Raw genomic sequence first — 13,335 nt, forward strand, 5'->3', positions numbered from 1 at the left:
GGCCTTAGCCAAAAAAGTCCCTGCTCCAACATTCTAACAAGAAGGTTATACACTGCTTTAACTTCTGTAGCAAGGGTGTCAATGGACCTTAAATTACGACTTATACAACAGAAAATAATAATCAGAATTCACTGGGCTCCACTATGTTTGTATAGAAAAGGATTGTCTAAGATAACATTTTGTTGGAGATGTAATTAGGATAATGCTTCTTTAAAACACATGCTTTTACAATGTCCTACACTTACTTAGTTTTGGGAGAAAGTAGTGGATTATGTAAATATGACTGGGCATATTCAGTTACATATTCAATAGATCATTGCACTTTGAGGGTGGGCGGTTCCTACTGCAGATACCATTTTATCAGGCCTCTTCTGCACAATATAGGAGCTGAAAAGAAACAGAGCCAAGCAGGTCTGTGCTGAGCATTACATTCTGTGTTGTCATGATTCTGAGATCCTCAGACAAAACACCATGGAAGAGTGAGAAAATTAACAGTAGCCAAAGGTAATATAGGCTTGCCATTCCTTCAAAACAGGAAGAAAACACTGCATTGCCCATATTCCTTTAGGTATTTTACTTTGCAGGGTTCATTTAGGGTTAGCTGGAATGTAATATGTCCTGAGTGACTGAAGAGATATTCTCCATAAGGCAAAGTCAGCAATCCAAATGTATTCTTCTTTTAAGTTGAACCACTCCTTTTCAGTTATTGCTTTAACAAGCAGATGGATTTTGCTTAACGTCTAAAAGGAGTTAAACCACAAAGACACTTAAAGCAATGAGATGTCAAGTCTTTAACTAATGGGATTATACAGTAAAGGACTCTTTAAAGATGCCTTGGCCTAAATGATCCAGTTTCTGTAAAGACCTTATTGTAGGTCAGCAGTTTAGACAGTGGACAATAGCCCTACTTAAAAATTGTGGCGCACAATAATTCAAAAAATTCAGCAAATCGAAAGAGCTTGATTTTATAAACTCTTCTAATATATATTCATAAACTTTCCTAAGCCAGCTGTGTGTGATGTTCATTCGGAATGCTTGTAGTTATTTTTATAGATAGATGGATTTATATAGAAATGTCAATGCTTTTTAAAAACCTTTTCTCTATTTTGTTTTTAATTAGTATATGAACAAATGGAAATACATTTTTTCCCTGCATGGTGACGGGGTTGCTGTTTTATAATCACATTTCATACTGTTGTGGTGACAAAATGTAGCCAAATAGACATCTCTGCTATTGATCAATATTTTAAACATAAATTGCATAGCAGTGTTAACCTCTCTAAAAGGGAAAAAAATACACATGTGAAAAACACATTCTTCTCTTCCCCCAGTCTGGGAAGCTTGTCAAAGTTTATGACTATGGAAAAGTGGTTGGAAGTGACTAATCTGCCTTTAATAGTCAAGGCGCTCTGCTTTTGGTATCCTACCTGTTTTGTTTAACCTACACTGCTATATTCTGAGGGGAATGGTTTTACTGGTTTTTTTAAAAAATAATTGTAGCTGTTTTAATTGTTTTTATAACTGTATATTATATTGTTGCAGCCTGCATGGTCTGGGACCTCTTATAAATATCTACATATACCTACATAGCGTATATAAATAAGATAACCCAGAATAAGTTAGTTGTCCCATTTGAAGTCAATGGGGCTTAAGTTAGTCACAAGCAAGGACTCCGTCTCCATTTCAAATTAATTTGTACATGCAATTTGAGAGTCATAACCCAACTGAGCTTTGCTTATGCTGCATTGCCTCGCCTAGTGACTCCCCACTTAAGGCTGAGTTGCTTGTCCACTGCTGGATGTTGTTGTTGTTTTAAAAAAGTCCTGAATGCAATATATACATATATGTAGAGGAGTTGAGCTCTATACAATATTTCTGCAGCATAACTTTATAAATAAAATTATAAATACATGTGTGTTTTTATACAGTTGCAGTATGCATTGATGTACAGTGGTACCTCAGGTTACATACGCTTACATATGCTTCAGGTTACAGACTGCGCTAACCCAAAAATAGTGCTTCAGGTTAAGAACTTTGCTTCAGGATGAGAACAGAAATCGTGCTCCGGCGGTGCGGCGGCAGCAGGAGGCCCCATTAGCTAAAGTGGTACTTCAGGTTAAGAACAGTTTCAGGTTAAGTACAGACCTCCGGAACAAATTAGGTACTTAACCCGAGGTACCACTGTATCTGTTTACTTGCACATTCCTTTGGGAAACCTGATGAATGTGAGTATAATATTATAATCAATAATGCATATTATGTACAATAATTGTTCATATTTTTAGCAGAATGAGGGGGCAGGGGACCTTGCTTATTGTCTAGATTAAATAGTGATATGACAAATAGATAAAAATTGTGCTCGGCATCAAGATTTTCAGAAATTATTTTGTTTATTATTTATTTCATAAAGTTTATACACCGCTTGATTGTAAAAATCCTCAAAGTGATAAGATAAAGATAAATCTATTAAAATAACCTTGACTTTCTAAGTTTTCTGGGTAGACAAGAATGTTTTTAGCAGGTGCCAAAAAGATTACAGTGAAAGTGCTTGCTTGATCTCAGTAGTTCCAAAGTGCAGGCGCTGCCACACCAAATGGTCAAGTTCTTACAAATATGGAAAATGGGTATTATGTGGCACCTGCAGCAGTGTGGGGTGTATGAGGTGCTTGGAGAGGGGTAGTACCTCTGGAGAGGGACAATGTTGTGCTAAACCCAGGGAATGGCTTCGACTGTGCAATGGACTGTTACACGGAGCAATGGATCCAACCGACAAGAAAGAAGATTCCACCTAGACATTAGGAAGAACTTCCTGACAGTAAGAGCTGTTTGACAGTGGAATTTGCTGCCAAGGAGTGTGGTGGAGTCTCCTTCTTTGGAGGTCTTTAAGCAGAGGCTTGACAACCATATGTCAGGAGTGCTCTGATGGTGTTTCCTGCTTGGCAGGGGGTTGGACTCGATGGCCCTTGTGGTCTCTTCCAACTCTAGGATTCTATGATTCTATGACTGGCAGGCTGAACCAGATGAGAATAGCTGATGGGTCCCAAACCCTCAGTGCGTTAGGGACTTCCCCTGCAGGCAAAGACAGGCTCCGGTGGATTGGGAGGGTGAGACTAATGGGTCTAACAGTCCAGAAGGCAATTTCTGCCTGTGCTGTAGAGGGAAATGAGAGGCAGATGGGGCTTGTCCACCTGGGAACGTAGCCCATCTAGGAGAAGGAAAATTCTGGTTCAAACCTATGCTGCCTTCTTCAGGAGAAGAAAAGGCTAAGCGGTAAACCCTACACAAATCCAGGGTGGAGTCAACTCCTGCAGCCCAGCTGGTGCCAAACGTCTTGCTCTGCTTTCCTTTGGAGCACATCAGTGAGGCCAAGAGGAGGATATTGGCATCTGGGCAGCCCAGGACCTCCAGACACACTGCCCAGGCTTGCATCCCAGGGAGGTCCCTTCGGTGGAGCTAACTCAGCTGCTTGACTTCACCTCTGGAGGGGCCTTCCAATGGCTCTCAAGACAGACAGGTGCCAACAACAGCAGTGCCAAAATTCCACCCTTAGTCACAAGTCTTGATTGTAACGCACTGTGATCTGCAGTTTCAGGTGCATCATTCCAGGCATATCAGTACCTTTTTCTTTGCTGTTGTTGCTTATTTAAGCTTTTATTTTTTTATAAGTAAAGCTGGAAGCATGAGAGAGAAGAAAGACATTCACAGTAGCTCCACAGCTGAAAGTTGAATCTGGGTTTTTAAAAATAACAGATGTAAGTATTAAAAAGTAACCCCCTCCCACTGAGGTTCTGAGCTGATTTCCCTCTCCCTACAGTTGCCATTTAATAAATATGCAGACAAACTATGGTTTTAATGCAATGTCTAGTTCTGATCTATTCGTACCTCTTTAAGCTGCTCTCAGCTTCCATTTCTTCAGATGTGGGTCATACCAGCTTTCAAATTAGAGCTCATTAAGAGCATTGATTTGGTCACTGAAAAACTCTGTGATCCAGCAGATACCCAGCTCCTCTTTTTCCCCTGCAGAGATATCTGAATAGTGTTAATTTTGATCCAGCAATCCCTGCACATGGTTTAGTGGGAGTTTTGTTCGTGTGGAGACTGCATGATCAAGACTTAGCAAATATGTGCAAATATCTGAATAGACCAAAAAGAGAGGGGGGAAACCCAACCCTAGGAAGAATTAAGATTTGCAGTTCTGTGAGATTGCTTTCTTTATGAATAATTTTCTTCAAATAGCTAGTGGAAAGCAACAGTATTATTCGATCAGTAGAAAGAGTCAAATCTCCTATGATCAAAGTTTTCATTCTGGAAGTTTCTGTGTGATCTAACCTTGTGTTTGCCTTACTATAAAGGCAAACAATGTTTTTTCAGGAAGTTGAAGGTGATATTCCACTACGGATTTTGTTCCGCTTGACTAGTTTACCTAAACAACACTGAAATGAGTGTTCATGCTGCTTTCCGATGTGCTTTTGTGTAGGTTGTGGGTGTGCTGAAAGTTCCTTCAAGTGCACAGCTGGACAGACTGGGCCCATCTAACAAATGGTCAAACTCCACAATGGAAGTTGGGGTCATCTATCAGTATCAAAAGAGAAGATGATAAGAATCTCCACAGTAAATGGCAGACCAATTAACAGAATGCAAATGGCTGTACTGTATATAAGAATGACCACTATTAGTCCAAAAATGTCCTCAAAATATTCTTAAATATATGAGACTTATGAGACCAGTATCTCATTATTTGTTTTAAGATTTTACACTCTATTTTGGGTTTGCTTCATATTTTATGTGTATCGTGACTTAGCACTTAGACTTAGACTTATTTGTAGTTTGTTTAGTTTGTTGTATACTCTTATGGTTTTCTATTGACACCAAATCCATACCCTCCAAGAGTTCTGATTTTCTAGGGACAGTGCTGGAATTAGGAAAACCATCCCAGCTTCTGATTTGATCCTGGAATGTTCCTGTTTCCCTGCTGCTACCCAGCTCGGGGAGCAGGAGCAGGACTTAGCACTTGTCCTGAGCAACAAGGGCGACTGCAGCTGTGGCTGCGAGAGAGCATCCTGTTAGCCTGCCCATGGCCTCTGCAGCGCTGCTGCTGCTGCCTCGCCCCTTAGGCTGCTCCTAGCGGCTGCTGTGGTGTGGGCAAGGAGGAAGCGAGGCTCCCGTCCCCAAGGCCCAGCCCTGTGTGATACGCTGGCTCTGAGAGGCAGGCAGAGGGCAGGGGCACCCTGGGCAGCAGCGCAAGGAGTCTACATCTTCTTTTTTTAATGCTTTGTGTGTCTGCATCCAATCTTGCCCTCTTTAAAATGTATTTATTTGTGCATGTTTTTCTTTTTGTGAACCTATCAAAGTATAAAATAATAAAAAAATGCATTAAGGGGTTTCCTCAAGTGGTGGGGGGCATGTGTACTGCATCTCATTGGTGTCGTGGGGGCAGCACTCAGCCTTCTTCTGATAAGAAATGCTCTATGGGGGAGGGGGGACAAAAATGGGGAGTCAAGGAGGGTCAGTTGTGGGGGGAGTGAGAAATGTCCCTATTTTCACCTGAGGAGTGTTGGAGGGTATGCAGATCTGTTACTGTGTATGCTACTATTATGGAAATTCAAATTTTGGTGCTTTATAGCTCTTTTGGAAAAGTGATGTTTATTGTCCTTGTTGTTAAAAAATTAATAACAAATATTTTTGAAAAGAAAAGAGAGGAAGCAAAATGCCAATGATGTAGGCTGTGGGTTGTATTAGGAGTAGACTCAGTGAAATTAATGGGCATGACTAATTTATGGGCCTACAAGTGAGCAGAATTCAGTTGCCTTTAACCCTGTGATGCTACTTCGCACCACAGTCCACATTTAGCTGGACCTCTGATGCTGCTCACTAACTGCCAAAGTTCGGAAAGAGGCAACAAACCATCCTGATGCTGAACATCCAGCTTTTATAATGGCCAAAAGTCGTTTGGTTCATCCACCTGAATCACGAAGGCACAACTATGAAGCAACAAGCACTGGATTCTGTGTATCATTTGCTAAGCATATAGCTTAATAAGGCATGATCAGTTATATCCTTTGGGAAGAGTGCAGGATAGAGCTTGTGCTGGGTTGGCTTATTTGAAGCTGGTCACCCAAACTTCAGTTTAGTTGAATTACAACTTCATAAACAAAGAAGAGAGAGTCTCAAAAGAAATTGTGCCATCTAGACAAGGACAGAGGTGTTAGAAGGGTTATTGAAACATAATAACATAACATTTTCCCCATAGTACCTAACCAGTGCTTGACATTGTAGTTAAAGAAGTTTTGGTCTTTGAAGCTGAGTTATAATGGAAAATCACTGTCCTTCCTCTGTTCTGAACACCATGCCTAACAGTGTTCCTCCCTGTGCTGCTTTCTGAATAAATAGCCAGGCTTTGTGTGGTCTGCATTACTGAGTATACAGAGAAAAAAGTACAAACATGATACTGTCAGTAATTTCATTCTCCCATTGCTGATGTAAAATGATACATGTTGACATTTCTGTACAGTTATGTCTGGGAACGGAAGTGAACTTCTGTAACTTCCGCTCTTTGTATTCTCTCTGCTCTCGAACAGAGAAGACGTGTGTGAGGCACTCAGCTCACACTGGCCATGTGTATTGTTTTAACCTGCTGTAAATAATAAAGAAATTCTGAATGCTACATATCTGAAGCGTCTACTTCCTGCCGCAACTCTGCTGCAGCCCAGAGGGTTTTTTTCATACCTCCCCCTCACATGGGGGGCTGCCAATAGGTACTGGGTGCAAAATCTGGGTTCTGGAGAATATCAGCTTGCATTGAAAGCAACAGCATCATGTAGTCTTTATGGCTAGAAACTCCATAGCCCTGCTGCTCTCCAGGTGGTGTTGGAAAGCCCCTCCCTCGACCCCTGGCTAGGCTGCCTGGGGCTGAGAGAAACTGCCGTCCTGTGACATTGCCCCACAGGTTCTCCAACCCAGGGGACTTCAGCACTTGATGACCACAAAGAAGGGTATTTTTAAGCAAGACGTTTGGGGAACCATAATAATAATAATTTATTATTTATACCCCGCCCATCTGGCTGGGTTTCCCCAGCCACACTGGGTGGCTTCCAACAAAATATTCAAATACAATAGTCCGTCAAACATTAAAAGCTTCCCTCAACAGGAATGAAAGAGGTTTGATATTCCAATTTCTGATTATTCAAAACATGCATAAAAGTGGGCTGATGAGTTTATACCTTCCTTATGGGAAACCCATTTCACCCCTTGACAATGATTAGTTTGGTGTCCAGGTCAAAATATAAGCAACTCATTAATGTGAAGTACCATTATAGCCCTTAATATTTTAATCTTGATTACTAAAAACTCCAGGTTACCTCAATTCGTAATATTTTTCCTTTGCATGCATAATGCCAAACCAACACTACAAAAATACCTTCAAGCTTCTGATAACGCAAATATTTTAGATGTTCAAACCATAACTACACCTAATAGCAAAGGTGTCTCTTTTGGCATGTTTTTGTCTTTTGCCCTTTTAACTCTGCCCCCACATTATTGTCATACCAGCCCTTTGAGAAGGGCTAGGTTGTGACCCACCTAAGGCCATTCAAAGAGATTCAGGGCCAAGCAGGGTCTGAACCCATCTCTCTAGTCTACCTCTGACAATCTATCTGCTATATATTTAGGTTGCTAATATGGAGTTATCCTGATGCTTTTCATACTTGTTCCCCTCCCACTCCAGATATTTCAAATCAATATGTAATAAAGGATCTAATTAAATCCATTCATGACACATATTCTCAAAATCATACTTGAAAGGAAGACCTTTGTTACCTGAGTGATAAAAATCTTCCTATATGGCGTTTCTATTGTTCTCACAAATGGTCCTCCTCACTTTTGATTGACAGGTCAAGCCATAGTTCTTTTGATTATGAATGAGGCTAAAGTGTCTGGATATAAAATGGACTTTTACTGAAGGTCTCCTGGTGAGCACTTCTGGACTTTATGCCACTACACATGGGAAATTAGGCTTAAAAGAAGCAAAGGTTTCAAGGAGCAAATATGGAGCCAGAATTAGACAGTTTTATAATTGATCCACAAGTACTTGCTGTACTTGAAATGCTGCTGCCTTTCTTGATAGGATTTGCTCCCTGAGCAGTGCAGTTTTAATTTACACAAAGATGAACTGGGGCACTCGGATTCAAACTAGTGGTATTTTACTTTCACATCAAAATTCTATTTCTACAAAACTGCATAAGCGACAGTTAAATAGCGCCACAAAAATTGGAAATGGTTGAATTTTTTTTTGCAAAAAGAAGTATGCAGTACAAAAGCTGGTGGAGCACAGTGGTTAGGATGAGACCCCTAAAATATGGCAAATCATGTAGTCCCTCACCCCCACCTTGACCCCAGCAGATGGGCTTTAAGGAATAAGCCCACTATGGGGTATGTTAAACAGAGGTTGGATGGCCTCCTGTCATGGAATTTCACAGGCAACCACCCCCAGTCTGAGACATTTTGCTGCCTGAAGTGGAGCACAAATAGCAGCGCTACCCCCAGTACGGACAAAAAATTTTTAAAAGCTTTGCTGTACTATTCAGAAATCAATTTCTGCCTTCAAATGTTTATTTATAAAAAATATTTATACCACTCATTCATTAAAAAAGAATCAGCAGTTTACAACACTTGTACATAAAAACCATACAAGAAAAAACATATTAAAAAGTTGTAAATTAATGCAAGGTTCTTGAACCAGGCTCAGGAGATGGGCAGCAAGCACAGACAATTCTACAGGTGGCACCTGTTGTTGCGCAGGTACCTCCATCTGCAATCAGCCCACCTGCATTTTGCATGAGCTGAACCCATCCCTCTGCTTCATGGTATTGCCCAAAGCAGCTCCCTTTCTCCACCATCATCTGTAAACCATGATCAAAGCATCTCAGAATGCTAAAAAAAACTTACATAGCAAGATAATTCGCCAACATTTACATGACATAAAATTTAAATAGTCCCCCAAATATTAATAGGCCAATCAAAACATCTCATATTAATAAAGTTAAAGAATGCAATTTTTGTTGTTGTTGAGTTGTTTAGTCGTGTTCGACTCTTCGTGACCCCATGGACCAGAGCACACCAGGCACTCCTGTCTTCCACTGCCTCCCGCAGTTTAGTCAAACTCATGCTGGTAGCTTTGAGAACACTATCCAACCATCTGGTCCTCTGTCGTCCCCTTCTCCTTGTGCCCTCTATCTTTCCCAACATCAGGGTCTTTTCCGGGGAGTATTCTTTTCTCATGAGGTGGCCAAAGTATTGGAGTCTCAGCTTCAGGATCTGTCCTTCCAGTGAGCACTCAGGGCTGATTTCCTTCAGAATGGAGAGGTTTGATCTTCTTGCAGTCCATGGGACTCTCAAGAGTCTCCTCCAGCACCATAATTCAATTATTCATAAAGGTAAAGGTAAGGGACCCCTGACCATTAGGTCCAGTCGTGACTGACTCTGGGGTTGTGGCGCTCATCTCGCTTTACTGGCCAAGGGAGCCGGTGTACAGCTTCCAGGTGATGTGACCAGCATGACTAAGCCGCTTCTGGCGAACCAGAGCAGCGCACAGAAATGCCGTTTGCCTTCCCGCTGGAGCGGTACCTATTTATCTACTTGCACTTTGACGTGCTTCCGAACTGCTATTTTGGCAGGAGCAGGGACCGAGCAACGGGAGCTCACCCCGTCGCGAGGATTCGAACTGCCGACCTTATGATCCGCAAGTCCTAGGCTCTGTGGTTTAACCCACAGTGTCACCCGCGTCCCTAATAAGGCCTAATAATGTATTTATTTATTTTTAAAAATTTATACGCCGCTTGATTGTAAAAAAAACTCAAAGCGGCTTATAACAACAACAAACAAATAAACAAACAAATAAATAATACAAAAGATAAAGCATTAAAATCAATTTTTAAAAATTACAACCCCACTTTAAAACATACAAAAGTTAAAATGCTAGAACAGATTAAAATTACCTAAACTTTCTAAGCATCTCAGTAGGCTTGACTAAACAGGAATGTTTTTAAGCAGACTCCAAAATGAGTACAGTGAAGGCACCTGCTTGAACTCAATAGGCAGGGAGTTCCAAAGGGGCTGCCACACTAAACAGTCGAGTTCTTCCAAATGCAGAGACGGTTATTATGTGGCACCTGAAGTAGAGCCAATTTCATTTGTCAAAGCAGCTGAGAAGAGAAATAGAATAACATAATCCAAATGGCAGCAAAAATATTATGTTTTCTCCAAAACAAAATGTGACCCCACGCAACAGCTCCTAAAGAAGACCTGCACCCTGATGAACAAGGAGAATCCCTGCAGCAGGAGGAGTCGGCCACTCAGGCTCCTGCCCTCCCTGGACAGGCGGACGTGAGCCAGACAGACAGCAGGGAGCAGATCCTACAGGGCTCCCGGGTGGATACTGCCTTCTGCTGCCTGGGAGGACCAACCATGTAGGCCAGAGATGGGGAATCCTTGGTCCTTCACAAACTCAATTTCAACCATCATGGTCAATGGTCAGAAATGAGGTGAATTTTAGCCCAGCATCTGGGAGGCCAGAGGCAGTTTCATCTCTGAACAAGGCAAGTTGGCATCATGTTTGTTTCGAAATCAAGAAACAACAATAGCAACACCTTTTTTATTTTCAAGAGAATTTCGTCTCTCTTTTGCCATCAAGGCTCTACAAGCATGAAGAGAAATCCCAGGTCATGGCAAAATAATGCAGCCTTTAAACAAAGCTGTGTTCGTCACTGAAGGTTTGCTATGAAAGCCTTTTCTTCCTTTGATGTTTGTGGAAAGGGTGAGGGAATAGGTAAGACTTATAACAATGCAGGGAAAATGTTTAAAACCAAGGTTCAGTATAAAGACTAGGTAGTGAAAAGGTCTTTTTATCAGTGTGGTATGTGACTGTACTGGAAAATAAATGGGAAAGATAGAATAGTTACTTTTTAAAAAGCCATTGGTGCTGGTTTTTGTCAAGCTGTGCTTCATTTGTATTTCTCACAAGCTGGGAATCCAGCGGCTGCTGAACATGAAGTTAATTTTTTGTATTTTAGCAGGTTTTATTGGATTAATATATAACAGGGCAGACTCTGATCTTATTTACACTGATGGAGTAATCCCATCGTAGCTCCGTCAAACTAATCAGATTTGTAGCCAATGAATGCCTGGAAATAGTTTGCTATCTCAGAGGGGGATAAAAGGGGGAATCTATTTTATTTTTCATTTCATCTTTTCAATTTATTATCTTGAGGGATCACATATCACTCTGATACAAGACTTTTTGATTATCTCTTCAAGTCAATAGAACACATTTCTGAGAGTAAGCAAAAAGGGAGGGAGCCTTGTGTTGCGCAGAGGGAGGGAGGGAGGGAGGGGAGAATCCTGCCCTGAGTAGAGGAGAGGGACGCCACCCCACCCCTGCCCTCTGCCTCTCAACCACGGCCTCAGTCTCTTAGTCTGACAATTTTGTAGTTGCCCCAGAATCAGAGTACAGTGGTACCTCGGGTTAAGAACTTAATTCATTCCGGAGGTCCGTTCTTAACCTGAAACTGTTCTTAACCTGAAGCGCCACTTTAGCTAATGGGGCCTCCCACTGCTGCTGCGCGATTTCTGTTCTCATTCTGAAGCAAAGTTCTTAACCCAAGGTACTATTTCTGGGTTAGCGGAGTCTGTAACCTGAACCGTATGTAACCCGAGGTACCACTGTAATAGTTTGGGTGTTAGTGCTAAATCATAATTATTTTCTAAATTGTAAATTAATAGGTGCAAATTGTGGCAGAGGGTTGAAAAATATATTATCAACAATGACAAATTGTAGGATTTTTGTAGTCAAAACTAGAAAAAGAAAAAGAGAGAATGCCATGTGTGTGTACGTGGAGACCGAGAGCAAGAGGATAAATGTTGCAGGGATTGTTGTCCCTTCCCCGTGTCCCAGTCTCAGGGAACTGCAGCTGTGATGGAAGAACATCTATTTTTGCATGCAAGAAGTCCCAGGTTCAATCCTTGGCATCTCCAGGTAGAGCTGGGAATGTATCTTGTCTGAAACCCTGGAGAGCTACTGTCAATCAGGGTAGACAATACTGAGATAGATGGACCAATGGTCTCAGTGGGTGTAAGGCAGCTTACTATGTTCCTTTGACCTTACACCACCACAGTCTGTTTCAAGGTGTACATCAAATTTGACCTCTCAACTCGCATTTCAGTCTGCTTCCTTGTCCTATGGACCTCAGTGGGAGCCACTGAAAACCAAAGCTGTCCTCCAGTGCTTCCCTCTGCCATGGGTTGCATTTCTAACAGCTAATCACTGCTTTCAAAATACTGCTTTCAAGGTTTACTTCCAAGATTTATACTGTGTGTTATGCATACTATGAGGTAAGACAGAAAATAAACTCATAACTTTTCAAAATCTTAACCTGAAAGGCATCAAAAAATCGACTTTGGGAACTTGCTAAACCTTACCCCCTGAGTTACTCAAACATCTTACTATATCAATGTCCCAAATTGCCTGGTCAAACCTCAACCTTGTGGGCACTTTCCTTCATTCTTGCCATGATGGAGCCTGCTGAGCTAAGGATTTTGCCTCTCCCTTTGTGCACAGGTTTTGACTGGTCACTTACCAGCAGGATTCCACCCCCAGCCAAGGGTGGGCCTCTCATGGCAGAGGTGGGGGGAGAATCGGGACTCTTTTTCACCCTGGTTGCTAATCATAGAAGCTGATATAAATATCACATGACAATCAAGCATTGCTAATTAATATGTAATTTCCATTAGCTTTCTTTCAAAGGGTTCATTATGCTGAACAAAATAACTACCCATTCAAACAATTTCATTTTGTAGAAAGAAGCGCAGAAGGGAAAGGATGACTTTAAATGAATTGTACAACAATGACGGTAATAATATTCGTCTGAGAGAACTATAGGAAGGTAACAAAAGGGCTTACAAACTGAGTGCATTACAAAGATGCTTTTATGCCTGAAAATGTGTGGTGTCCTACAAAAAGGAATGAGAAGGCTTTGAGGTTTTCGTATAAATACCCAAAGATTGTTTCAAAGTTTGTCTCCTTGGAGGGGGCCAATATCTCCACTGGAACTCACCCAATCTCTCTTCTCTTCTGCCATTTAATGTTTTTAAAAACATGCTGGCCTTTCTGTCTTGAGAGGATAGTGGGAAACTGTCCCAGAAACCTTCACTTGGTGTACAGTACATGTGTGGGATATTCCTCTCCCACTATCTGGCAAATCCTGTATCTGTAACGACAACTTCATCTTGGTGCTACACAAGATGAGGGACAGGACCATAGCTCAGAGGTAGGGGCGTGCAAGA

Source organism: Podarcis gaigeae (genome assembly GCF_964106915.1).
Source record: "Podarcis gaigeae genome assembly, chromosome: 5".
Taxonomy (NCBI): domain Eukaryota; kingdom Metazoa; phylum Chordata; class Lepidosauria; order Squamata; family Lacertidae; genus Podarcis; species Podarcis gaigeae.